Source organism: Polistes fuscatus, unplaced genomic scaffold (genome assembly GCF_010416935.1).
Source record: "Polistes fuscatus isolate 324 unplaced genomic scaffold, CU_Pfus_HIC Scaffold8, whole genome shotgun sequence".
Classification (NCBI taxonomy): Eukaryota; Metazoa; Arthropoda; class Insecta; order Hymenoptera; family Vespidae; genus Polistes; species Polistes fuscatus.
In genome coordinates this window covers 7,723,511-7,751,261 of record NW_025113162.1, presented here as the reverse complement: position 1 = coordinate 7,751,261, position 27,751 = coordinate 7,723,511, and the positions used below count along the sequence as shown (strand labels likewise).

At 32.2% G+C, this 27,751-nt stretch overlaps 1 protein-coding gene across 1 annotated transcript in view; it reads left to right on the top strand.

Annotated features, from left to right (window-relative positions):
* Positions 1 to 1,631: 1,631 nt before the first annotated feature.
* LOC122524717 overlaps positions 1,632 to 27,751 on the top strand; it is a 37,104-nt gene continuing 10,984 nt past the window's right edge. The window contains exon 1 of the mRNA XM_043647123.1: positions 1,632 to 2,327. The gene's annotated coding sequence lies outside the window, so the exon portion shown is untranslated. The remainder of the gene's footprint in view (positions 2,328 to 27,751) is intronic.

The window sequence follows — 27,751 nt, the reverse complement described above, 5'->3', positions numbered from 1 at the left end:
TAACAAACCCTTCCTATCTCCCATTAAATCAAACGCAAACCGCCCGGCGAGCCGACAGTTCATTTAACCCGCCCCCTTCCGTGGCGGTGCTCGGCGACCACCCCACTCCACCCTCTCTCTCTCTCTCTCTCTCTCTCTCTACCCTTTTCCCCACTCTCTCTCTTTCTCTCTCTTTCAAATCATCCGTTCGTCAGAAGCTCGACGCCGTCGTCGTCGTCGTCGTCGTCGTGTGTTCTTCCACCCTCTCGTGACGTGCTCGATTTCGTTCAGAATGAAACAAAAGAAAGAAAGAAAGAAAATAAAAAAGAGAAGTAGAGTAAGAGAGAGAGAGAGAGAGAGAATTAAACTCGAAGGATAAGTATTATACGTACCACCCACTCCACTTCGATGTGCTTTCTCATCGCCTTAACATAAAAATAAAATGTCTCTACGGTGCTTACGATTAGTCGCGATTTAAAGGAACTGTTACTATATTTTCTTCGGGAGTGTTACTTCGAGAAATCATATTTCTACCTATATATATATATATATAAATGTATATACACATGTATGTATGTATGTATTTCTTATATATAGAAAAAGAAAATATAGAGAGAGAACGAAGGACGTACGGTGAGTTTAAGCGCCGTTGGAAAATAAGAAGTTAGGGGAAGAAGCAAGGGGGGAAAAGAGAAGAAGCAGAAGGTGGGGGCGGGGGGGAGGATGAGGATGAGGATGAGGAGGAAGGAAGGAGGAAAGAGAAGCGCGCTTCGAGGTGGACGCGATGTGCGCACAGAAAAGAAAAAGAGAGATAGAAAAAGAAATAAAGAAGAAGAAGAAGAAGAAGGAACGAACGAACGAACGAACGAACGTAGAGCGAAAGGAGGGGGTGGAGGGGGAGGAGAGTCGAGGAGGAAAAGGAAGAGGAGGAAAGGAGGAAAGAGGAAGGATGATATGGTGGGAGGGGAGCTGGGGAGGGTGACGAAGAGAGTAACGAGAGAGTCGAGGGGAGGGGGAAACTCGGAACTCGTGTCGTAGCGGTGCGACGATCGGTCGGGTATCTTCGTGTCGTGAGCCACACGCTCGGCCGATATCGGCTCGCATACGCGCTCAGTCGTGCTCGAGCCTTGCTCGCGTATGGACGTTTGTATTTTCGTGTCTCTCTACTGGGAAAGAATACTTTGGGGGAAATATTTGGCACATAGTAGTAGTTATATAGAGTTCATCAGTCAGCAGCAGCGCTTACTTACTTACTTACTTACTTACTCGTTGTGTGTATCACCGAGGAGACACTTTCTCAACAAATTGTTTCTTCTATCTATCTATTATTCGTTCGCATTATTAATTATATTTTAATCCTTCGATTAATTAATTAATTATTGCTGATATTAAATTTGTTGTTGTTTTATTTTGTTCATTTTCGTATTGAACTAAAAACGATACGATACGGTATACAATAAACGTGTGACGGTGCATAAAGGTTTATTTGAAATATCAGACAGATCGTAACAATAATCATCGTCGTGGGTGTTGTTATCCGTAAATAAAGAAGAAACGAAGAGGAAGAAAAATAATAAAAAAGAAAGAAAAGGATAGAAAATTATTGGAACCTTCGGACAGTGTCGTCGTCTCTGTTCTACATTATTATACTATTACTACTATTACTACAACATAGTATTAACAGCGGTCTCGAGTAACAGTGATAATCACGGACCGCTTTAAACGGTGCGCGAGTGACGCTCTCGATCCTAACGTGTTCCGATTAACTTCGTTCCGTTACGCGTATTCCCTCGAGTGTGCGCTCCACAATATATATATATACATATATATATATATATATATACTATATAAAACGAGAGGACTCGCGGGAGTAGAAAAGAGGAACAAAGAACAACGACGTGCCTACCTACTATAACTATTACTATCTTTTACCCTACTACTACTACTACTACTTTGTGTATATCTTTTTCTCTCTGCTCAGTGTATAATAAGAAAGGATAAAGAAAACAAGAAGAAATAAAGAGTGAAAAGAAAAGAAGGAAAAGAAAACGTAGCAAGAAAGGGATTCGTCGTCTCGTCGTGGTTATATCCTTCTTCTTCTATCTTTCTCTTTCCCTCCAACTGCACTTCGTCTTCTAGTTTCAACTCTACTATTCTCAAAGAGAAATAACACACATAGCAGCAGCAGCAGCAGTTGCAGTTGCAGTAGCAGCAGAAGAAGTAGCAGTAGCAGTATCAAACATAAGCATCAACAACACCATAGGCATCATAGTCGTCTTGTCATTTGTATCTTCGTAACGTCAGGACGACGAAACAGCAACGACGACGACATCGAATTGTTTCTTGAGGTAAAGTGATTTTTTTTTTTTCTTATCTTTTCTTTTCTTTTCTTTTCATTTCTTTTCTATTTTTAAATGACGTCACACGAGAGAGAGAACATACGTCAAGTTGAGCAACCTCCGACCACGTACGCCACCGAGTACCGTGTCTGATCCACCACCCCATTTTCCTCCAACCCGCCCCCACCCTCACCCCCTCCCGTTCCCGTTCCCGCTATCCTCGATCGCACGTACGCACTCTCGTCATGTCGTCACACACACATATATACACACGAATATATGTATAATACTATCATTTATCTATCCTCATCTTTCTACCTACCTATATATATATTTTTTTTTCTCTTTCTTTCATTATATTTCTTTCTTTCATTTATTTTCTGTCTCTCGGCACACACGTGCGATAAGAATAACGATATTACGTATTAGATGCGACACGTCGATGGATAGCATAATCTGGATAATGCGTTGCTGTTCGGTTTTTTTTTTATGCGAATACCTGTATAACGTATATTAACTCATATATATATATATTAGTGTGTACATATATGTATGTATAATCGTATAAATTTGTTACATGATATCTTCTTTTTCTTCTTCTTACGTTTTAACGCAGAAAACTAAGAATTCTATCTTAAAAAAACAATAAATGATAGATTTGTATTGTATCTCTATCTATTGATCTGTGTATGTATATATATAATTATGATCGCGTGACACGTAAGCATGTTATCTTGGAAACACAACTCAAGCAATCGATGATAGGGCATATCGCGGAAATGAACAATGTAGTCGATCGGATTTCGAAATAATAATCTTTTCGATATAATTAAAAATCTATTTGTGGAGAGAGAGAGAGAAAGTATAATATAATGAATATACTTCATCAATATTTTCTTTTACTTTATTTTTCATTTCTCTTTTTATTATTATTATTCTTTTTTTTTTTTTTTTTTTTATTTTTTAGACTTTTTATCTGATTTTATGCGTAACATTGTGTTGCGTTACATGTTTATTACGTAGGATACATATCCTATATACATTGATTTGGTATTAACTAGAAGATATCTCTAAATCACTCAACACTATTCGATTTATCACGTCTAGCGTCTGCTTAGGGAATGCCATTAGGCGAATTGCTCTGGTGCTATCGATTTTCTACGCTTTATGCATCGGCCTTCTCTGGAACGTGCGATCTTTGTAAATCCCATATACATACTCTCTTGTTCTCTCTCTCTCTCTCTCTCTCTCTTTCAATATCTCTTTATCTTTCTTCTCTAATTTTCGCTTTCTCTCAAACGCTACCTTTGATCTTTATACGCGTTCTTATTTCTTTGTCAAACTTAACACGATAATAAAGTTGTAAGGCACGCGAAACCCCCCCCCCCCCCCCGACACGTATCTGTGTATACATTATTATTATTATTATTATTATTATTATTATTATTATAACTATTTCTTTCATGCGTACATGTGAATATGTGATGTGTGTGGGTAGATGTAAATGTGTATGTATGAACGTCCGGTTGTGTGAAATTTTATTTTTATCGAACGTAAGCAAGATGACGCGTACGAGATATGTGTTTCACGTTCATCTTTCGTGTTCCTCGAAAGAGAATCTCTCCGATTCCTTCTTCTCCTGGTTAATTCTGACGTCATCTTTGTTATCTCGTAAAACAGCTTATACATTTCTTATTCTTATCTAGTTCTTATTATTCTTTATACGTTCGATTTTCGGAATATTCGTAATCCAATTTTTATAAAAATTCAGTTATTTTATTGCATTCTATGAATCATAGATTTATTTTATTTGATTTGATTTATTGATTTAGATTAATTTGTTTATTGTGGTATCTCTATTTAAAAATAGAAAATAATAATGTTTAGTCTATCGGTTTTTAAAATGATCGATGTGTTTAAAGACTCTCTTCCTACAGTTTTATTATATTGATAGAAAATAAATCTAGTGTATTAAAGTGAATAATTAAGAAATTTTCTCGAAAGAGCCAATCAGGAGTGTTTAAACTGTAACGAGAAATACACGATTGAAAGCAGAATTTCTCTACAATTTTCTGCGGAAAATCTATACTATATGTACACTGATTTTACGTAGGAGAACGTTCAACATGGTACATATATATATATATATATGTACTAGTGTTAGTATTAGAGAGAGCGTTCGTATAACGACAGTTCTTGAACTTCACACGAATTCGATATCGAAGTTGAAAGGGAAGTTCTGGGCCCTCGTAACCGTTCCCTTCGTTAACCTAACGCGAAAGCTTCGATCGTGCGTTAGTGCATATGTCAAACTAGGAACAGACTCGTTCGACCTTTGAAACCAAACAAGATTTTCACTATTTTTCAAATACTTCAATAAATTCGACAAATCAAATTTATTTGGTGGGCCAAGTGAAAGGTTGGTTCAGAGAAAATTAATATTTCTTTACGATGAAAAAGTAAATTTTTTTTTTGAAGGAATTAATAAAAATAATGTCGTGGAATAAAATTGCTACGATAAAAAAAATCAAGATGGCCAACCCATCGGAAATTTTTCTACGAGATAAATAGAATGATTCAAACATTTGTAATAGAATAAATAAACTTTGTTGTTTTCATTTTTTTTTTTTTTTTATTACGTTGTTTAAATAATCAAGATAATAGTCGATCAATCAATCAATCACAATCCTCCTTTGTTAAATCTATAAAAATGATAAAACATGTTAATTCAATAGTTAAACATATTACATTCTAAAATCTTTTTTTTTTTCTTTTTTTTTCTTTTTACTTTATATTTTCTATATAGAAATATATTTTTCTCGTGAATTATTCAAGAATAGTATAATGGTATGTATGTACATGAACACGATAACGAATTTCTATTCGAGTAAGGTTAAGTCGAAAACAAGATAATCGATAAGACGTGTTTTGAAGTGTAATGAAATCCTCTCTCTTCGTTGAAGAAAAAGTTAACACTCGTTACGCCATTTTCTTGTCACGTGACCATTCACCGATAAATCTTTACAAAGTATTTACGTATCACACGCAACATACAAACACACACATATACACATATATACATCTATCTATCCCTGATACGTACATGTATCTGTTGAATAGTTATCAACACAAACGGGACTTTAGAATTGTCAATAAAATAAGTAGAATCTTTTCTATCTAACATCGGTGATAAAGAAAACATTTACGAGTGAAAATACTTCAAATCGATTAAAATATAAATACGCATATTGCGATTTGATTTTTCTTTCAATGATTTTCAATCGTTTATTCATGTACATTTTTTACGTACGTTTGAAATATTTCAAGAGGGAAAAGTATTAAGAAAATTACTAAACATTTTTTTTTGTGTTCCTTTTTTCTTTTTCTTTGGTCTCTAAAGTATTTTCCACCAACCCATCCATCGATGTTGCAAAAAGAAAACCAGAGAATAAAGTATCTATGTATATATATATAAAAAGAAAAAAAGGAAAACCCGTTAGAAATTATCCGAAGTTGCATGCACGCTCATGCATGTATGTGTATGTGTATGTATATATGTATGTACACGTAAATACATGAACATGTAAGTGTGTATGTGCACAAGAGAGAACACTATAATCTTTGGCGGTTCTTTTTCTCCTGTTCCTCCACCTCCCCCACCCCACCCCCTACCCCGTACCCTTGCACACCCCTTTCCACCTCATCCTCTTACTCTGATACTCCTCCTCTACTCGTCGAGTTACGAAGTCAGGCGAGCACTGCGATGAAAGAAGAACGAACGGCGGCCGCGTGAAAGTAAAGAAAGTGGGCCGCACGAAGTAGTCTTCAAGCTACACAACAAGCCAGAGACACAGACACAGACACAGATATCAGGCATAGGCACACACCATCTTTTTCCTCTTCTTGCCAAAGAGATTCTCTTCTTCCTCTCCCTTACCCCACCCATTCACCCTCTTCCTCCTCCTCCTCTTCCGCCTTTTCCTCCGCCTCTTTACTTCCGTTTTTCCACGATCGTTCCGATCTTCGTCGAAATTAAAAAAAGAAGAGAAGAAATCATCGTTACTGTGTAGTTATTTCTCTTACGTGAAATATTATGTGTATATTTATTTATAATAATAATTTATTTAAATATTATTCAAAAAAATAGGTGGGGATCAATTGATACATCATGCAATAATATTATATAAGGGGGGGGGAATACTCTGCTTTTATATATTTAAATGTATATTAGATATTCTTATAGAATATTATATATATTTATTTAATAATAATTTATTTAAATATTATTCAAAAAATAGGTGGGGATCAATTGATACTTCATGCAATAATATTATATAACAAATACTGTTTTTATGTATTTAATTGTATATTAGTTATTCTTACAGAATATTACGTATATATTTATTTAATAATTTATTTAAATATTATTCAAAAAAAATAGGTGGGGATCAATTGATACTTCATGCAATATATTATATAACAAATACTGTTTTTATGTATTAATTTTATATTAGTTATTCTTACGTGAAATATTAAATATATTTTTTAATAATAATTTATTTAAATATTATTCAAAAAATAAGTAGGGAATCAATTGATACATCATGCAATAATATTATATAACAAATACTGTTTTTATGTATTTAATTGTATATTAGTTATTCTTATAGAATATTATGTATATTTATTTAATAATAATTTATTTAAATATTATTCAAAAAATAGGTGGGGATCAATTAATACATCATGCAATAATATTATATAACAAATACTGTTTTTATGTATTTAATTGTATATTAGTTATTCTTACAGAATATTATGTATATATTTATTTAATAATAATTTATTTAAATATTATTCAAAAAATAAGTGGGGATCAATTGATACTTCATGCAATAATATTATATAAGGGGGGGGGGATACTCTGCTTTTATATATTTAATAATAATTTATTTAAATATTATTTAAAATCATCATTTGATATAGATGCATACTTAGTAAGATAAATTATTTTCGTCCAATGATCTTTTTGAATTAAAAACTTAATTATTAGAGAGAGAGAGAGAGAGATAGAATTTTTTTCTTTTTCTTTCTTTCTTTCTTTATTTCTAACAGTAGCAGCAGATATACGTGAATTAATATTCGAGTTAGTTTGGAGAGACGCCAAAACGGATCTGAAAGTTATACTGGGTATTACGATGAAACGATTAATATTTAAAAGAGTTTAGCAATTCGTGTGTGTGTGTGTTTCTGTCTGTCTGTATGTATGTATGTGTGTGTGTGTATTGTAAAAATATAACGGTACTCTCGTGATTGTACAATAAGGTTACTTCTTTTTCTTCTATAATCAAATATTATTTTAATTAAATTTATCTAAATATCTTTTTTTGAGATACTTATAAAACAACAGGATAATATATATGTAACCGTTAATTTGTATAATACAGTTAACTCGTGTCAAATTTAAATCTTACAAGAAATAACTGAACGGAGAAAGCATACCACAAGAATTTGATATATATTTTAATTATTTGTTTTGAAAAATAATTCGGTAAAATATGAATTAACGAGAAAACGAGTAGTCAGAGATACGAGATTTGAAATTAGATTAATTTTTCAAGTTTACTTTTCTTTCACGTTTTTAACGATTAAACACATTACACACACACACACGTATATACATTTAAATTACATTATAAAATAAATCATAAAAAATATATTATTGTATATAATATTATAATTTCGTTAAAGCTTACGTGGATTTTTCTGATCGATAAAATGTAGAAAATAATTTGTGTTTTCCTTCTATCTTTTTATCAAATATTTCAAGGAAAGTATTAAACTATTATAACGAGTGTAGAAACAATTTCTATTCTTTATTGTTTTTTCCTTTAAACTTTTTCAGTATATCGATGTTTCAAACAAGGAAAATACAAGATATAATAGAACAAAGAAAAATATATTCGTTAATAATATATAAATTAAATATTATGTTTAAATATATATATATAGATTTATAGATTTCAAGATTTCATTTTCACGTTGAAGAGAATACAAACGATGTGTGCTGGTAGTAGACACTAGATACGACGTTGAGTATGGTATAATCGATAATGAGTGTACACGGCTAATGGATATTTGATCGTAGAGATTACCTAATGCTAAACGCAACTTCAGCAAGAAAAATAACATATCTATAGATATGTTATAATACATCGTAAAATGAAGAAATATATTCTAAATGAAAATAAATGTTGCAGACAATTATTAGTTAATTATACGAATCGACAAATTTTCGTTAGATCTTTATCATTTCTATTTTCTTGTTTCCTTTTTCCTTCTTTTTCTTTGATCCCACTTAGTCATATTTTCAAAGTATAAATAATTGAACAATATAGAGAGAAAGATTACTCACGTTTTTCGAAAGCCATTATTAGTATGTATATGTATCCTGATCATTTTCATGAGTCATTATATGTAAATATACAGAACCCTAACCGAGTGTTGATGACGTTGATACAAGAAAAGGAATTTTCTTTCGAGATTCGTGTCTAACCAAAGTAGAATAGATATTTAATTGTGACGTTTTATCGAATTAAGAGAAAGACAGAATGAACACCTACACACACACACATATATACACATCTTTATATATATATATATAGGGATATATAATTGTGATATTCGAATCACCGAGATGCAAATTAATCGCAGTCTGTCAGAAGTTCTAGAAAGTCTTGTCGTCAAGGTGATTGTTACGAGTTTGGAGCAGGGCCAATATCAACGTCGGCTAAACGGCATCCTCGTCGTCGTAGTGTTCAGGATCAAGCTTTTCATTTTGATTTTGCCTTATAACGTTTCGAGAATTTCCAAGTGTTAAAACCGTATTCAGAAATCCAAGTTGAATTGATCAACCGTGATAATAAGATCATTATTACGACACTTGTGTTTTTTCAGTGTATCAAAATTAATTCTTTTACTCCTACTGCTACTGCTATTGCTGTTACTGTTTTTTTGTTTTCATTATTTTTAGGATAAAGTATGGAATAATAATACAAATAATTTTTGGAATCGTAATTTTTGTACGACATTTGAATGTATAAAAATTAATTCTTTTGCTGCTGCTACTGTTGCTGTTACTGTTTTTTTGTTTTCATTATTTTTAGGATAAAGTATGGAATAATAATACAAATAATTTTTGGAATCGTAATTTTTGTACGACATTTAAATGTATAAAAATTAATTCTTTTGCTACTGTTACTGTTGCTGTTACTGTTACTGTTTTTTTGTTTTCATTATTTTTAGGGTAAAGTATGGAATAATAATATAAATAATAATTTTAAAAATAACAAAAAAATAATATAAATAATAAAATATAAATAATAATTTTAAAAATAAATCAATTTTAAAATATAAATAATAATTTTAAAAATAAAAAAAATTAAATTTAAATTTTAAAAATAATTTTTGAAATCGTAATTTTTTACCACATTTGAATGTATAAAAATGAATTCTTTTGCTACTGCTACTGCTGTTGCTTTTTTTATTTTCATTATTTTTGGGATAAAGTATAGAATAATAATACAAATAATAAGAAATAATTTTTGGAATCGTAATTTTTTTACGAGACATTCGAATAACTTTCTTGAATGTTAGACGATGGGTGTGTGTGTAGTAAAAGAAAACCAATCGATTATCGACTCCGACTTTATCCGTTGAATATTTATCGTTATCTTCTCTGGCGTATCAGCTTACAGCTTTACGCGATCATCGTCGGGGACTACTTCAGTTTCCTTTCTTTATATATTTCTTTCTTTATTTTTTAAGTTGAAGATGTCGAGCTATTACCATCCCATCCTCTCCTCTCCCCCTCCTATCTTTCTTCCGTTTTAAGCATTTACTTTCAAAGGTATAGGATCATTCTAATTTTTTTTCTTTTGTTCTTACCTTTTTTTATACAATTTTTATTTATTTTTTTTTTTTAACAAAAGTTTTTTATTACGTTATATGTATAAACTTATTTATATAATTAATAATATAGATAATATATACATATATGAATGAAATGTTTTATGTACGTTTAGATAACACTGCAACGAGTTACACGTAATTAAATGTAATAGAAAAAGTATATTTTACGATTTATTTGTAAATTTTTTTGAAATCAAATGTGAACGTTTACAACTATCCATGCTTACATATTGCATACTCGTTGCAACTTATGTTAATAGACAAGAAAATTTAACGTAAGCCCTTTAAAAGTACACCCGATCAATTACTTTAATACGAAATTAATATTTTTCCATTTTTATTCATATTAATTTTAACATTTACAAATATTTGTAATATATTTAACATTTATAACATACACATATATACATATACATTTATTATATTATATAGTATATTGTATATATTATATTATATAGTATATATACATTATATATACATTTATAACATATACATAACATTTATAATATTTTTAATTATAAATATTTATAAATATTTATTTGTCAATTGATTTATAGGAACAATCCTTTACAAATTTACATATATATACATATATACGTATAATAATTATAATTGTCAAGAAAGGTTAAAAAAAAAGAAAAAAAAAGAAAAAAAAAGGGCCGATTAAAAATGTTCTCATCGAGTTTCTTGTATTCCACTAGAAATCTGATATATATTCGTAAAACTCACCGAACTAGTACTAGTAGTAGTAGTAGTATACCAATCTTTCTCCCTTCTTCCCCCCTCTTCCTCCCTTCGTATATTCTGTCATAGGGAAGAAAGCAAGCGTTATAATAGCTACTACACTAGGCAGGCATGTTCTCGCGAAAATCCACGACCCTCTTCTCTTGGTTCGAAATTGAAAGGTCGTGGCATTCCGTTTCCCCTCTTCATTCCGATGGCCTGCAATTGCTCTCTCTCTCTCTCTTTCTCACTCTTTCTCTCTATATATCCTTTCTCTGTCGTTGTGTCGTTATATATATACATGTAGAACCTTCCCAGGGTCGCGTGAAAAATAATCCAATTAGCGACAATTGGCGTGACGCGATCGTGGAAGAGAATCGTGCGATTCTTTCACACTTCCGCGATGTTGTTTATACATATATATATTTTCGTATTATTATTTTATTATACACACACACACACATATATTTATATATATATAATAAAATACAAATTTTCTTCGTTAGTATATTATCCTAATTTTTTTTTTTTTAAATATCAATTTTTAATGCGTTCTTCCAATTGAATTTAATCGAAACTATATTTATTTATATTATATAATTTGTTTTATCAATTTTATTAATTAGTATTAGTTTGACGTTAATTTAAGTTAAGTAAATTTTTTTCTATAGAAACAAATGTATATTTTATTTATTTATTTAAAAAAAAGAGAGAGAGAATATGATACTATTTGAATTAAATATTAATCATTTTTTCGAAACGTTTGTATTATGTGAGGGTGGTATGTTTTGTTTTAAGACTCCAAACTTTTTAATCCACCCCTTCGACTCTCCACCCCCCCCTTCTTCTTCTTCTCGTATTTATATACTCATACTTTTAATACTTATTACTTTTACATATTTACAGTATAATCGCATAATACTATAATTCATATACATTAAATGCCATATACATATTTATAAAGTAATAATCAAGGCGTTGTTGAATGCCATGGGGGTCACTTAGGGTGATCCCCTAGTAAAATAAATGCGTTGCACATAATTACTAACTTAATATCTTATCTTTTTTTTATTTTTTTTTTAATAATAAAATTTCAACCTTTAACATGACAAACGCGTTAAAATATAATATAACAAATATCGTGTTTAAAAATAACGCGTGGCATTCATTCAACCTGTTAATTGTTTACTTATAATAAAAAATATATATATAAAAAAAATTCAATGAAATTTTCACAAATACAATTAAACATGTTGTCGTGTAACAGAGGGTTAACAAAAATTCTCTAATAAGAGGAAAAGAGAGTGTAATAAAAATAGAAAGAAGACTATTCCGATACAGTTTTAGGAAGTAGTATTGTTTTTAAACTATTTCGAACGAGATCATCAAGAAATGGATCGGTTGGCACGTTTCCAATTCGGCAAGCTTGATAAAACCGCTCCCCTACCCTTTTCTTCCCTTTTTTTTATATTTTTAAATTCTTTTTTCTCGTTCATTACATTTAATATTCCAAATAGGGATAGATTGTAGGGATGAAATTGCAGAAATCAAACAAACGAGAGAGAAAGAGAGAGAACGTGTGCATAAGAGAAAACAAATCTTATTCGCGATCAGCAAAACCGAGTAGAAATTATTTTTAGCGGGTATTTTAAAACGCCTACGCGTTGTACGACGAGTCACGCGTGTTCGCAAAAATTCGTAAGAGTCGCGAAACTTCACCCCCTCTCTTCCCGCGCCCGTTTTTCTTCCAACCCCCTCCGAATAAAAAGATTTTTTTCTTTTTACCAAGATAGATTAATTAATACTTATATTATACTTTTGTTTATCTTATCATTAATCGATAAATACAAAAGAGATGTGTTTGTATCATATTCAATACTTTTTATATTTATATATATAATAAACTTATGTTTATCAAATCTCAATGATAAAGTACGATATGAATTTAAGATAACGTAAAAGAAATAATCATTGGAAAAAAAGAGAACATATTTTATCAATTTTAATCTAATTTAAATAATAAAAACGTTATATATATAGGCCAGTCAACGCGGGCCAAAAACTGACCTTTTAGCTGATCGCTTCAAAATTTGACCTAAGGGTAAGTTGACGACGCTGAATCGAATGGTGCTAATTATAATAAGGTCAGCAACCGGCATCTTGGGGAAAAAGGGTAAAAAAGGGTAAAATATAGCCTTATCTTAGAATCTAGGCATTTAATCGAAAAAAGTTTCAAACAAAAGTTGTAGAGAATTGAAAAATATAAAAAAAATGTTTTATGAGTTATCTTCGTATTTTCAAAAATAAGCGCATAAAATTGGATTGAAGATGGGAAAAAATTGTAAGAGTGGGAGAAAGCAAGCTTATCCCTCCGTCGCGTTTTACACGCGAGCGAGCTAGTGTGCGTGCGAGCGTCCGTGTGCACTAATCACAAACGAAGGATCTTCGGCAATCTTCGGGACTCTCGGTCTTGAATGAAAGTGCGAGTGAGAGAACAAACCAATACTTCTCTCTTTTTATTTATCATGCGATAACGAGTATTATTGTCCTTGGCCATCGATTGTTGAGCCTTCTGATATTTCTCTTTTTATATTTTTTCTTTCGGTAGCAAGAATTTTACGTCTTGGCCATCGAGCGTCGAGCGTTTTGTATACGAGTGCGAGTGAGAAAGAAAACCGATATTTCTCTCTTTCTATTTTTTCTTTGGTAGCCAGAATTTTACGTCTTGGCCATCGTGCGTCGAGCGTTTTGTATATCTATATATATCGGCGTATAAGCGCGGCATTTTTAAATCGAATCTTGATGCTTATGGCACGCCGTTTCTTTATTTATTGTCAAAAATAATGAACCTTGAGTAAAAAAAAAATAATTCATTTTAACAGAAACTATTATTATTTAGTTGAGAGTAAAATAATGAATTAATTTTGTGTCTCGCCATAAAATTAATTAGAATAATTAATTGATATAAATTCTTTGCCTCACAAAAATTTATTTGTATCAAATTGAATACGTATTCTCTTTAAGACGAAATTTAAAATTTAAATATTTTTCCTATTAAATTATGTATTTTATAAAATTTTAAATTACTGACTTTTTGTCTCGTAAAAATTATTAGTTATCAAATTAAATACATATTTGAAAAAGAAGAATTTTAACCACACATAAAATTAATTCAAGATATATATGAAAGGATATTCTAAAAACGTGGAATTTATTTTTTGTCTATACATAATTTTAATTCATTTTTATTATGTTATAAGAAAACAGTAATGCATTCTGATTCATCTTCGAAGTCTTAAGAATTGTACGAAATAAATTGAGCTATTGTCAAGTGGTGCGTTAGCGTAAGTAGTAACGTCTTCGCTTCTCGCGCTGGTTTATTAACGTTCGATTCTTCGTGGGGGAATTATTTTTTTATAAGTTTTTCTATCCTTAACAAGGAGACGATCAGTGAGTCTCACCTCAGATTTTTTCAAATTTTGCACTAACGATATAAATTTTATTAAGAAATCAACATTATTACGCGAGTAATAAAATTACCAATTATAAATAAAATAATATCCAATAAATAACAAAAATTAATTTTTAACGTGCCGAAACGATACATTTTTTAGGATGATATTTACAGGATGAATTTGTAATTTAAGTAATAAACTTCGTTTATTTGTGCAGGATGTAAAAAAATTTATTGCTTTGAATTTTTTTGTAATAATTTTAATTTTTTTTCTATATATAATTAGAAATTAGGAAATGTAAAAATAATTTATATAACCTAAGATAGAAAAACTTATAAAAAAAATAATTCCCCCACGAAGAATCGAACGTTAATACCCAGCGCGAGAAGCGAAGACGTTACTACTTACGCTAACGCACCAATTGATAATTGCTCAATTTTTTCGTACAATTCTTAAGACTTCGAAGATGAATCAGAATGCATTACTGTTTTCTTATAACATAATAAAAATGAATTAAAATTATGTATAGACAAAAAATAAATTCCACGTTTTAGAATATCCTTTCATATATATCTTGAATTAATTTTATGTGTGGATATAAAATTCTTCTTTTTCAAATATGTATTTAATTTGATACACTAATAAATTTTTACGAGACAAAAAGTCAGTAATTTAAAATTTTATAAAATACATAATTTAATAGGAAAAATATTTAAATTTTAAATTTCGTCTTAAAGAGAATACGTATTCAATTTGATATACAAATAAATTTTTGTGAGGCAAAGAATTTATATCAATTATTATTCTAATTAATTTTATGGCGAGACACAAAATTAATTCATTATTTTTACTCTCAACTAAATAATAATAGTTTCTGTTAAAATGAATTATTTTTTTTTTACTCAAGGTTCATTATTTTTGACAATAAATAAAAAACGGCGTGCCATAAGCATCAAGATTCGATTTAAAAATGCCGCGCTTATACGCCGATATATAGATATACAAAACGCTCGACGCACGATGGCCAAAACGAAAATTCTCGCTACCGAAAGAAAAAATAGAAAGAGAGAAATATCGGTTTTCTTTCTCACTCGCACTCGTATACAAAAGCTCGACGCTCGATGGCCAAGACGTAAAATTCTTGCTACCGAAAGAAAAAATATAAAAAGAGAAATATCAGAAGGCTCAACAATCGATGGCCAAGGACAATAATACTCGTTATCGCATGATAAATAAAAAGAGAGAAGTATTGGTTTGTTCTCTCACTCGCACTTTCATTCAAGACCGAGAGTCCCGAAGATTGCCGAAGATCCTTCGTTTGTGATTAGTGCACACGGACGCTCGCACGCACACTAGCTCGCTCGCGTGTAAAACGCGACGGAGGGATAAGCTTGCTTTCTCCCACTCTTACAATTTTTTCCCATCTTCAATCCAATTTTATGCGCTTATTTTTGAAAATACGAAGATAACTCATAGAACATTTTTTTAGTATTTTTCAATTCTCTACAACTTTTGTTTGAAACTTTTTTCGATTAAATGCCTAGATTCTAAGATAAGGCTATATTTTACCCTTTTTTACCCTTTTTCCCCAAGATGCCGGTTGCTGACCTTATTATAATTAGCACCATTCGATTCAGCGTCGTCAACTTACCCTTAGGTCAAATTTTGAAGCGATCAGCTAAAAGGTCAGTTTTTGGCCTGCGTTGACTGGCCTAATAGTATTACACGCCAATAAGAATGTACTTGATTAATTTTTCTACGATATAAGTAAACGGAGGTTGAAAAGTTTTCAGCTTGGCATAGTTTTTCGGTCGAACTAACTTTTATTATTTTAAAAAAAAAGAAAATAAAATAGAAAAATTCTTTCTCGCGTGTTCAAAACTTAATATTATAATATACAAAATATAATAAATAATAAAAATCAGATATAAATCGGGGTATGAACAAAATAGTGTTTTAGATATGTTAGTATAGTATTAAAAAATTAGTATTATGCATATATATATCGTAGATAAAGGAAACATGTTAACATTCTAATCGAATTCATGGTTACACACTCTTCGGAGAGAGAAATTGTTGGTTATATGTTCGTATCTTTTTTTTTTTATTATTTCTTTCTTCTTCTTCTCTCAGAGGCGTTTTAATCCGCGAAGATTGTCTTTATCGTTTGGTTCTATCGACGACATTATATTCAGTCGTGCGCCGTACGGTTCACTTATCCGCCCTGGCTACTCTCCACGCATTACCATATTTTGCATACGCCAACATTTTATACGCACACTCTTTCTCTCTCTTTTTCTTTTCCTTTATCTATCTTTCTTTCTTTCTTTCTCTCGCACACACGCGCACGGTTTGCACTCAGCATTTTCATGGCTCTCGGTTGCGAGCACTCACGTGCAACGATTCCTCCACCTTTCAGGACTCTCATTCCTTTCTTGCTTACTTGCATTGAAGAACAAAAAATATATATATATATATGTATAATGTTACATTCCCTTTCGAAGAATATTGTATAGACAAAATTTACCAATTTGTTTATTTTTATCTTGATTTTTGATTTATTTATCACATTATTATTACATTGGACGACGTGGATGAGTACAATTTTTGTTTTTCAATTATTTCTTTAACGTTTGTAAGAAATAATAATAATAATATATATTACACGATTATTTTCTAGTTTCGTAAAAATACAAACAAACAAAAATATCATTCAACGTGTCTGAAATTTTTCGATAAAATTTCTTCGTATTAGCAAATAAAATCAAATAAAATAAAACAGGTCTTCGTGGCTCAAGTGGTAGAGCGTTCTTTCGGTATGCGAAAGATCCTGGGTTCGAATCCCCCCGGGCCCTTTCGACTTTTTATTAAACAACTGAAGCTCGAATTTATTGGGAGAGTTCTTCGAACGAACAAATGCGTCAGGGTTGCGTTACTAAATAATAAAAAATAAAATAAATAAATAAATGATAAAACAATAATAATAATAATAATAAAGTATTTGGAACCAAGTATATAGGAATTATTTTCGTTTTTGATCAGATATAATTATGGGAATAGTTAGTACATATATATTCACGAGCGCTCGGGTGCATCGATCCAGCCCTTATTCCCCGTACACACATATACGCGTACGCACACACACGTATAGATGCATATGTAATGTATACATATATGTTCCCGACGTGCTCCCAGCTTCGTTAGGCTCGCACGTGCGCGTATTTAACTCTGAACGCGTTTCTGGGCCCGCCTTCTTTCGAAAGCTATTAGCGCGAGTACACGCGCTTCTTCTTCTTCTTCTTCTTCTTCTTCTTCTATCTTACAACGTTGTAAACGAAAAGTATTACGTATCCTTTAAACTGATTTCTTTGATCCTCTTGCAACATTATAATTAATTATTATTGTTATTATAATAAAAAAGTAATTCAAATCATTGACGACAAAATCTTATTCAAACGTTGAAGGGGGGGACAATAAGAATAAGAAATAAATGTACAACGAATAAAAACATTTTAAAACGAAGATAGATAATAATAATTTGAAATAAATTAATATATATATACACAATTAATAATAATTTATTTGAAATAAAATTAATTAACATAACGAAAGGTGTCGAAAAATCATGGTTATGACAATACAAAAAGAAAATAATATTAATAATTCCCATTCTCTCGTTAATCTATTTTCTCGAAAAATCCACAGAGAAACTTCTCTCGTGCATGCATATATACATATGAATGCATATACAAACACACACGTATATATACTCGACGTATACGGCATTAATCGTAAACAACCGCAAAATGCAAATACACGGGCAAAACCCTGAAGAACATAAATACGTACGAAATATAGGCAGATATTCGTTATTATCGGTATTCAGGTGCAGGCGAGCGGGTAAGCACGCGTTACGCGATATTAATGCAGAAGCCCTGTAAGTGATAAAAGCCATATAGAAATACAAGCTTTGCTTGCTTCCATATGTACGCGTTCCAACCCTTTTTATTTTTTTACCACGAGGAAGAAGAAGAAGAAGAAGCAGAAGAAGAAGAAGAAGGGTATACAAATGTATACACGCACGCACACATACACACACCACCCCGATAGGCGACAGCTGCAACGTTTGCTTCTTCCTTTTTTTTCTTTTTTATTTTCGTTAAATTTTATTTTATAAGGAATCGTACGAACGAGTAAACCCTTACAAACAAATTCGGTGTATCTTTTTAAACTAAAAAATATTTTCTAAATTCTTCAAAACACTTTCACTCGGTAGGCACGAATAAAATATATATATATAGTGTGTGTGTGTGTTCCTAAATCCTGTGTGTGAGAGAAAAAGAGAGAAAGCTTCGCGTTTGTTCGCTAGAGTGCGCAGCGGTAGGTGTTCGCACGGAGCAAGCGAATGAGAGAGAGTGAGAAAGAGAAATAGAGAAAAAGAAAAAGTAAGAGAGAGACAGACATAGTAGAGAAAGGACTATTTAACGCAGGGACGAAGACCCAGAGCTTTCAGTAAAGCGCCATCGCGCTCTTCCGAGAGTTGTTGTTGGTGTGCCGTTGCTACCATAAACGTATCACTATCTTTCTATCTCTCACTCTTTCTCTCTTTCTTTTTCTTTCTTCTTTCATTCTATGCCATTCCAGCTAAGCTCGAAGAGAAGAAGAAGAAGTAGTAGAAGTAGAAGGGTGTTCTCTTCTCTCTAACTATCGTAAATTTAGCGCACTGATCTCATTCCACGGTGAATCCGCTGACGAAAATAGCGGCCAGCACACTAACAGAAAAGCCGATGGAAGAAGAAGCACGCGTTTTATAAAGACGTCGTTCCATGCGTACGTTTACCCCGAATAAAATGAGAGAGAGAGAGAGAGAGGGAAATACGTGTTCCGTCTTCCTTTAGTGGACGACAGACCGATTAAGAGAGACGAATACTTTTGGAGAGAAAGAGAAAGTAACATTACGTTTTCTTACTTTTTCTTTCTCTGTCACTGACCTTTCTTAAACAAGGTAGAAAATATAATTCTCCTTTTTTTATTCTTTTTTATTTCCGATTTCTTACGTTAAATTGGAAATATTTTTTTTTTTTTTCTTATATCAATTTTATATTTTTAAATACAGTAGTACGTATATAATATGTTTTATATTTTTCTTTTCTATGATACTATTTCTAATTATATTATTTTAAGAATTAATTTAATAATCTTTGTTTTGGATAAATCTTTCGATAAAAAAAAGGAAAAAGAAAAAGGAAAAGATGTAAGGGGGAAAAAATGTCTTGAGAATGTCTTCTTCTCTTCTCTGACGTTTGTTCGCGTGTATGTAAATAAAAGTAGGATCCCTCCGTTGCCGATGCTGACAATTATAGGCTTTGAGAAAGATAAAGATAGAAAAGGATAGACGCTTACGATATATATACGATCTTTCCAACGATAAAAAGGACTAAACAGATTGCTCGTATATTTTGATTTAACAAATTTATAGACGTTTAGTTTTATATAATCCAAAAATAAATATCAACTTAAATAAATCTCTCTGTCACTCCGGTAATTAAAATTAATCAATTTTAAAAATCTTTCTACAAACTTTTTTTAGCCTAACTCACGTATACCACGTACATATATGCTTAAATAATATATTGCTTATGATATTTTTCTTGAAAAAAAAAAAAAAAATATAGAAAAGAATAAAAAAGAAATACGTTTTTATTATATATATATTATTTTATACGTCAGATCTTTTCTTACGAGATGATAATTATTGACGCATGAGTTACGTCACACTTATATACGTGACGGACAAATCCTTCTCTCGTAGGATGAAACCGACGTTTAAAATTAACGTCATTGGTTTATTATCTTTATACACACTTTGCCTTTTTAAACAGATTTCTTTTTTTCCTACTTCTCTTTTTCTTTCTTTCTTTCGTTCGAACCGATATTATTCGATTGATTCTTTTTTTATTGCTAAAAATTCGAACCGAAATTAGTATGGGACCATTATTAACAATTTTCCCCCCCTCCGATATATTATATATTTTCTAAAAACTTAACGAACATATTCAATGATCATAAAAAAAATTGGAGAATAATTTAGAAATAAGGAAAAACAAGAAGAAAGAAAGAAAGAGAGAGAGAGAGAGAGAATTAAGTAAAATCTCGTTTTCCTGATAACTTGGAAAAATCAATGATGAACACAATCAAATGTTTGGAAACTCCCCTTGTATTACGTGGTACACGTATGAGTATAACGCGTACTACAGGTATAATATTATATACACACACGAATATTTCGAAGTAAAATATTTCTGCTTGTTTTGTCCCCCCGGCCCCCCCCTTCTCTCTGACAACTGAGAAAATCTTGAAAGCAATCAAATTTTTAAGATATCTCGTATATGTGTATATATATATAATATATTATATACACACAGCAGGTATATATAAACGCCCATCAAAGATTCTTCATAAAGTGGTTTACGCATTCTTCATACTCGGAAAAGACGACGACGACGACGAGAATCGACCTCGGATGCCGAACAAAGGCGCCGAGCAAGCCTTACTAGTACTTCGCGTAAAACGATCCATGCTAGATCGAAAGTAGTTGTATACATATATACATACACACACACACACGCATATATATATATATGTACTTACATATCCCCCATAGAAAATGTACTCGTTGCTCGAAATCATCGATATCTCGATAATATAACCCCCTCCTCCCCCCGTTGTTGGCTGGTTTATTTTTCTCATTCGTATTACCAACGAAAAATTTTATCCAATCGAAATATAAAAAAAATATATATATAAAAGGCAGTTTAGAAATAATTTTCCATCTTCGACGTGATGGTTTCCATCACCTCCTCTCCCCACCATCACTCTCTTTCCATCCTCCCCCGAAATGATCTTTGAACTTACACGAGATAAGAGTTCTTTATTATATTCTCAATACACAACACGTTACATCTCTCCGATATTCAATAGAATAGGATTGAAAAGAACGAGATGATGATACTATAGTCCTGGATATGTAACATCCGTTTAGTAATAGTAACGTTACATGTTAATAATCATAACGTCATTTGAGATATAATATACGTAACTATAAGTAAGTAGGTATTAAGAAAACCATAGATTATTATCATCATTTACGTAAGAGAATAATATATCTTTCTTATTAGAAACAAATATCATGTCTTAGCATTTGAAAGAGTTATAATACATTTGTATTAAAAAAAAAGAAAAAACATTATATTACATATAAATATGTAAAAACGTAAATGAGACGATAGAAGATTGGTCCAGTTCGATCGGCAACGATTTACAGTAGAAAACCTATCATACACCTACACACGTATGATGGTATGAGAGAGAGAGAGATGGTTTTGTAACTAGCTAGTGGAAGGTGTGACGTCAGGCGTCGTCTAGTTACACCGTAGACGCCACAGGCACGTCCCAAGTCGCGTTCTGTCGACGTCGACATCGAATCAAACCGCGACTCCCCCTCCCTTCTCTCTCTCTCTCTCTCCTCTCTTTTCCCTTTAACGTTCTCATCGTCCTATCGGTCTCGCATCGTCGTCATCGCATTCTACTCGTGCCACTTGCCCCCTCTAAATTCCCCTTCTCTTTCTAGCCAATCCGCGAGTATACTAACGAACCATCTCGCGTGGTAGCAGCAGCAGCAGCAGCAACAGGAGTAGTAGTAGTAGTAGTAGTGTAGTAGCAGCGGTGAACACGCATACAGAAAAACACGCACACGTGCCATGAAATGTTATGTAGATGTAGTAGTAGTAGTGTAGTAGTAGAGTAGTAGTAGTAGTCTGCTGCTGCTGCTGCTGTTGGCGCGTAGTATCATCGGACCAACAGCGGCAAGGCAGGCACTTCGGCTGCCGAGTATCGGCGACGCGAGCCGATCGTTTCCCCCACCACTTTTTAGTTACCTCTTTCCACTCTTCTTCAGCCGCGCATCGACGAGACGCCACAAGCCTGGCGAGGGCATAACATCTGCTCTTAGCGTGATTGCCGTGTATTGATGTAGCTTTATGGCAAACGCGGCAGCCTTTGGCCAACACAAAATAAGCGGATGATGATCGTTCGATGTTCTCTTTTTATATTCGTATTTTTGTATTTTTCTTGCTCTCTCTCTCTTTCCCTCTCTCTCTTTCTCTCTCTTGCTGCTCGTGCTCTTATTCTTTTTTTTTTTCGTCGTAAATGGGAATTCGTGAAAGTGTCAAAGAAATATGCATCTAAATTACGTTTTATATACTACTTTTGATATGCACTGAACTAAAAACTTGTTTTTGTTTTTTCTTTTTTTAAATCGACGTTAATAATGCGTGAATTTTAAATTATTCTGGAATGTATTTTACTAACACGTGTTTTCTAATTATACACTGTTAATAATAATCATAGTTACTGTCGAAATATTAATATGATATTATTTATTGATAATTATTTAATATTTCTTTACATATATATATATATATAAATATGAGTTGAATATCGATCGATTTTGATACGACTAAATTTAATTACTATTACTTATAAGCGTTCGATACAAAAATACAGATAGCATAATAGTAATAGCACGTAAAATCAGTGATTCGGAGAAAGTGAGGGGCGACGTTCCTTTCACGCGAACCTCTCCTGTCTCTCGGTGTTATTGAACTCTTCCAATTACGATAATAATTTCACAAATATATATATATATATATATATATATATACTAAAGAATAAAAATACTCTGGTTTTTCTTCCTCATTTCGTTTTCGAACCTGTTGCATTATTTTTATTTCGGGGATGCATTTTTAGAGTATAAGAGCGGAAAGAAAAAAAGTATGGCGGGGCAGGGGGGAGGGAGGGGTTACGAAGTACGTTGAGGAGGGTGCGGGGGTGGGGGGAAAGGTCAATATATTATTTCTACGAATCGATCAAGAGTTCCAGCAGTGAGAAATTAGTGCTTTAACCGCGTTATCGCTTAACGACGCGTAACAGACTCGATTTACGTAGATAACCATCCGAAGTTGCAGTTCCTTTGTTCGGTAAAGTTCGGACACTTCGATCGGGAATCGTCGTGACCTCGTGACCGCCAGAACGCGCGCGCACGAGAGCAAAAGAGAGAGAGAGGGAAAGAAAGAGAGAGAGATGCGACTTCTCGCGGCGCCACACCACTTCATAAATCTCGCGCGCGCGCGCACACACATATGTACGTGTGTGTGTGACGTGTTGCGTTGCGTGTATGCGTTCGTTGCTTCCGATTGATGGGGTTTATCGTCGCGTGTGTATCTCTCAACGATGCTTCTGAAGTAAAATGCATGCTGAGAAAAGATCGATTCTATCGATCGACCGTTCCCCACCCCCTCCCCTCCCCCTCCCCACCCTTCCTCTCTCTCTCTACTACTACTACTACTTTTTTTATTTTTTATCATCGTATATATGTGTAGAATAGTAAACTTCGTCTCTTGTTCGTCGTCGTACGTAGGTAGAGTCGTCTTTCTTGTGTGTGTGTGTGTGTGTGTGTTGGTTGTGTTGTGTCGTCTGTGGCGCCATTCTCGTATCTCAATCGCACATTTACGTCGTCCTCGTCGTAGTCGTCGTAGTCGTTATATTTTACAAGAAGCTCACGCAAGAATAGAATAATCATTTGGCACGGTGGAGTAAAAAACGACGACGATGCGCTGCGCTTAAGTAAAATTGTGCAAATCTAATCTTTTTCTAATCTCTTTCTTTTTTTTTTTTTTTTTCTTTGTTTTCCATTCAAAAAATATTTCTCTTCGTATTCGTTTCCCCGTATGAAATAAGTAATTATTATAATAGGAATTATATTTATATAATTGTTGTCGTTATTATTTATTTAATGTTTTGTTTTTTTGTTTTTTTTTTAATTATCATCAATGTGACAATGATAATGTCGATTTAATCAATTGACTGATATTTCGTTTCAAATTTGTAATCAATGGTTGTCGGTTAATTACGAACTTTGATACCACGATTATTAAAGTTTATATATATATATATATATATGTATGTATGTATGTATGTGTATGATGAAATTTATTCGGCCTTGATGATCATCATCATCATCAGGCCTATCACGAAAGACTTTGATTTCAATTTTTTTCTCTCTTTCTTTTTTTCTTCTTCTTCTTCTTTAAACTACGATTAACTATTATGAACGATAAGAGAATGATGAAGTTAGTATTCTTAAAGAGACTAACTAAACACACATTTCAATAGGAAATAACGAAAACAGCCTTTAAAAACTTTCTCGTTTGAATCGTGACAAATTTATTATTGCGTCTTAACGGATAAGTTTTCTGTGTCAAGTCATTGTAATTTGATTATCGGTATTTTAAAGATTAACATTCGATTGTCCAATCATCGTATCAACGAGATTATCAAATCGGATATTTAAAAGAAAAATATTTTCATAGAAATAATTAAATAAATATCGTAACATTGTGCCGAGACACAAATTGATTATTTTGTCAATATGTTGTGTTATCTGTGTTTGTGTTAATGACCATATAACGATTCTACCTTTTTTCTTCTTTCTCTCTTTCTTTCTATCTTTTTTCTTTCTCTTTTTTCTTCGGTGTTTTTTTTTCTCTACCGAAGTTAGCACAAACTCGCATTCGTTTCGACGCTTCTTGTTCACGAAACGTCGGAGGCACATTGTGTAGCAGAGAACTTCTTGATGCAATTTAGCAGGAAAGTGGAACTCCTGGTAGCAAGCTAATTAAACGTAACCAAGAGACTTACTTGCATGGAAAATTATGGGAAAATAATATGCGCGTATTAATTTTCAACTACAATGGCGGCAAATGACAACGTACTGCGACGACGAGTGAAAATCGTTATTTTTCGAATAGAAAACTTTCGATGGTGGGGTTTTTCCCCATTTAGAAAATTTAAATCATTTTTCTTAAATTTCTAGAGAACTATTTCAACTATCTAGTTTTTCTTCTTAATAATCAATTTATTTTTATCGAACGTCGATCGTTGGATATTACAACGAAATTTAAGATTCCTTGCAATTACGAGAAATATATTTCATTTTTAAATTATCAAACTAATTAATATATAAATTTTCATTTATTTTATTCATATTTATTTTTCTACAATTATGATATAGACACATTTTATTAACATTTTCTTACAAAATATTCAAAATGACTACATCCTGTTCCAATGAATTTCGAACGTATGCTTACGAATAAAGCTAATCAATTTAATCGTGTTAAAGATATTCCGTTAAAACAAACAATTCAGCAGACACATAAACAAATATTGAAATATCATTTTTCAAGTTCTACCCTTGGATCGAATTCCAATGAGATTATTATTCCGAGAATTGTTATACTATTGATTAAACTTGAAAAATCTTCTTATAAAATGAAAATGTTCAATATTTCTTACTTAGTCATCGTTGTTGATGCAACTTATTTTTCTTCTCTACTTACTTGCAACAAAATCCATTTATAAAATTTCGTCACGTATTTGCGTTATTTTGTGTGCGCGCGAACACACACGCACGTACATGAGAATACGTGTGTGTGTGTGTGTGTATAAAATAATTGAGAAACTTCTATTAATCAAATTGAACAAACGGGAGCTTGATTTTCACTCATAGATATACACACCACAATATTAACCCGGACTGTTCTAAATATGAGAGCAATTCTTTTTTTTTTTATTTTTTATTTTTATTTTATTTTATTATTTTATTTTATTATTTTTTTCAAAGTCTTCGCTCACATTGCGGCTGCGGGAGAAAGTCGTTCGAATGGTCACGGCCTATTTAACGGTGGCTCCGTACAACCTCGACAGTCTTCGTGCGCGCGCGCGCACAAACACACAAACACATACAGTACACTCTCTACTAAATCGAGATAATAAAGTATAGTTAGCAGCCACTGATATCGTGGGCTTTTCTTTCTTCCACATTTTCCCAACACTTTTCTTTTTCTTCTTCTTCTTCTTCTCACCCCCCCCCCACTCCTCCAACTCCCACTACTATTACTATTTTATAATAACATTCTAGTAAACATCTGAATTATAACAATGTCATTAAATTGATCCTGATTAACAAATATTTTTATTAAATTTGAATTATATGTATGTTGTATGTGTGTTTGTGTGTGTATCAGTAATTAGAACATTGTATTAAAGATAAGTCTAAAAAAAAATTGGAACAAAATTTATCGAATGATATTTTATATATATATTGCGATATAAAATAATTCATAAAAGATTTTTATCCTTATTTGGAAAAACGGAAAAGTATTAAAACTAGTAGTGCGAAACGGTACTACGTTCCACATATGCGAATCTATTTTTCTTTCCTTCTCTCCTACCCGTACACCAAATAAATCGATTCTACTATATATCCACATAGATATTGATATTATTACACTTCGGAGAAAATATGATTTTCTTACTATTACCTACACACACACACATATATATATCCATTTTATCGGAAGAATACATAGACAAATGATTAACAATAAACACAATAACTCCAATAATAATTGAAACGAATGGAAAGAAGAAAAAAAAGGCAAATTAATTTCTATACGAGCAGAAAAAAAAATAAATATAATGATATAATTAATTAAGAAAGATACTCGTCAGGTAACACGTATATCAACCGTTTTATCAAATAATCGACGATGACAAATTTCTCTGGGAAACAATGTAAACAAATAGATTAGAACATATTAATTAAAAAATAATTATGTATTTAGAGTAATTAATTAACAAAGATACGCATAGACATACACATACACACAAAGAGAGTAATGCATATGAATAACTCGTAGAAGAAGCACGCATGCATCCGGATAATTCCTTAGACGTGTAGTGGTAACATTATAAAACATATACATACTTACAACGTACCTGTCGTGTAAGGATGGTGAAAGAAAAAAGGGGTACGAAGGGGGAGGGGATAGGAAAAGAGAGAAGGGCAGAAAGTAGGAGGACAATGTGTGGTGGGTTGGTGTGGTGCACGCATGTGCCAAACGGGACGTAGTAATACGTTTTACTGTTCTCCCCTTTCCCCCACCCCCCTTCTAACTATGACGTCATTCGACGCTCGACAATATTTGCGTCGGCAGCGTCGTACCCTCCCCTCCGTTTCCCCCACCACCAGTTTACTACTCCCCTCCACTCTACTATTTGACGTCGTATGTATTGCGTAGACGGACATATACATATATATATCTATGTATGTATATATTTATGACGCTTGTGCCATCGTCGTCGTCGTCGTCGTGTTGTAAG